Source organism: Castor canadensis, chromosome 5, assembly GCF_047511655.1.
Source record: "Castor canadensis chromosome 5, mCasCan1.hap1v2, whole genome shotgun sequence".
Lineage (NCBI taxonomy): Eukaryota > Metazoa > Chordata > Mammalia > Rodentia > Castoridae > Castor > Castor canadensis.
In genome coordinates this window covers 75406979-75409826 of record NC_133390.1, presented here as the reverse complement: position 1 = coordinate 75409826, position 2848 = coordinate 75406979, and positions in this window count along the sequence as shown.

Sequence of the window (2848 nt, the reverse complement as noted above, 5' to 3'; positions counted from 1 at the left end):
ATAGAAAGTGGAGAGATCTCCCATGCTCATGGATTGGTAGAATCAACATAGTAAAAATGTCGATACTCCCCAAAGTAATCTACATGTTTAATGCAATTCCCATCAAAATTCCAATGACATTCATTAAAGAGATTGAAAAATCTACTGTGAAATTTATGTGGAAACACAAGAGGCCACGAATAGCCAAGGCAATACTCAGTCAAAAGAACAATGCAGGAGGTATCACAATACCTGACTTCAAACTATATTACAAAGCAATAACAATAAAAACAGCATGGTACTGGCACAAAAACAGACATGAAGACCAGTGGAACAGAATAGAGGATCCAGATATGAAGCCACACAACTATGAGCAACTTATCTTTGATAAAGGAGCTAAAAATATACGATGGAGAAATAGCAGCCTCTTCAACAAAAACTGCTGGGAAAACTGGTTAGCAGTCTGCAAAAAACTGAAACTAGATCCATGTATATCACCCTATACCAAGATTAACTCAAAATGGATCAAGGATCTTAATATCAGACCCCAAACTCTTAAGTTGATACAAGAAGAGTAGGAAATACTCTGGAGTTAGTAGGTATAGGTAAGAACTTTCTCAATGAAACCCCAGCAGCACAGCAACTAAGAGATAGCATAGATAAATGGGACCTCATAAAACTAAAAAGCTTCTGTTCATCAAAAGAAATGGTCTCTAAACTGAAGAGAACACCCACAGAGTGGGAGAAAATATTTGCCAATTATACATCAGACAAAGGACTGATAACCAGAATATACAGGGAACTTAAAAAACTAAATTCTCCCAAAACTAATGAACCAATAAAGAAATGGGCACGTGAACTAAACAGAACTTTCTCAAAAGAAGAAATTCAAATGGCCAGAAAACACATGAAAAAATGCTCACCATCTCTAGCAATAAAGGAAATGCAAATTAAAACCACGCTAAGGTTCCACCTCACCCCTGTTAGAATAGCCATCATCAGCAACACCACCAACAACAGGTGTTGGCGAGGATGCGGGGAAAAAGGAACCCTCTTACACTGTTGGTGGGAATGTAAACTAGTACAACCACTCTGGAAAAAAATTTGGAGGCTACTTAAAAAGCTGGACATCGATCTACCATTTGATCCAGCAATACCACTCTTGGGGATATACCCAAAAGACTGTTACTCCAGAGGCACCTGCACATCCATGTTTATTGCAGCACTATTCACAATAGCCAAGTTATGGAAACAGCCAAGATGCCCCACCACTGACGAATGGATTAAGAAAATGTGGTATCTATACACAATGGAATTTTATGCAGCCATGAAGAAGAACGAAATGTTATCATTCGCTGGTAAATGGATGGAATTGGAGAACATCATTCTGAGTGAGGTTAGCCTGGCTCAAAAGACCAAAAATCGTATGTTCTCCCTCATATGTGGACATTAGATCAAGGGCAAACACAACAAGGGGATTGGACTATGAGCACATGATAAAAGCGAGAGCACACAAGGGAGGGGTGAGGATAGGTAAGACACCTAAAAAACTAGCTAGCATTTGTTGCCCTTAACGCAGAGAAACTAAAGCAGATACCTTAAAGCAACTGAGGCCAATAGGAAAAGGGGACCAGGTACTAGAGAAAAGGTTAGATCAAAAAGAATTAACCTAGAAGGTAACACCCACGCACAGGAAATCAATGTGAGTCAATGCCCTGTATAGCTATCCTTATCTCAACCAGCAAAACCCCTTGTTCCTTCCTATTATTGCTTATACTCTCTCTACAACAAAATTAGAAATAAGGGCAAAATAGTTTCTGCTGGGTATTGAGGGGGGGAGCGGGAGGGGGTGGAGTGGGTGGTAAGGGAGGGGGTGGGGGCAGGGGGGAGAAATGAACCAAGCCTTGTATGCACATATGAATAATAAAAGAAAAATGAAAAAAAAAAAAAAGAAGGCAGGTTTAGGCTAATGGGGCCCAGAGCACAAGTTGACTCCAGGGCCTTTATCATTGCATTTATACCTCAGCAATCTCCAATGCTACTACTTCCTTCTATCCCTACCCACCTTCCTGCTTTTTTTTACATAGTAAGAAAATGTCTTTTCTGCCTCACTTAATGCCATTAGGTTCCTTCCTTTTTTTTTTTTTTTACCATGGTAAGAACTGAATGCAGGGTCTTGCACATGCTAGGCAAGGGTTCTACCACAGAGATACATCCCCAGCCCACTTCCTATCTCTGGAAGTTCTCCTGGAAGTCTTCCCCTCCAATGACTTCCACATTTAATTGGTCCTGAGATCCTGGCAACTGTTTCCCATGTACGAGTTCTTGAATCTGTGCCTTTCATCCAAACCCCAGTGTGTTGCCTTGATTCAAGTATTCGTTATTTCTTGCCTGGATTGTTCCAAATAGCGTCCTACCCAGTGTCCCCACCATAGTGTCATCCTCTTCAAGTTAGACTCCAGTCTAGTCTGGTAGAGTCCAACTAGATGGCTCTCATATAAACTAATCTCAAGCTCAAAAGTACTGTGCCTCTACTACCCAGTCCAGATATTATAACCAGCACCAGCGTCACCATGGCAGGGGACACTGCCCCTGAGCCATGGCCAGTCTTGGGAACCAAAAACATCTCCCATTGCTGTCACTCCTGTTTCCAGATGGGATTCTGTGCAGTGACTGCTGCTGCTGTCTGTGGCACAAGACCAAGTTTGGATGGGTGCTTCTCTGTGATCCACCCTAGGTCATGGCCTCCCTGTGTGTGAGGAGGACTGGGGAAGAGAATAACAGCCACCACAGACTGGGTGGCTTCAACAGTAGAAAGTTTTCTCATGGTCCAGAAACCAGAGTTCTTACTTCTCCAGGAAATCATCAA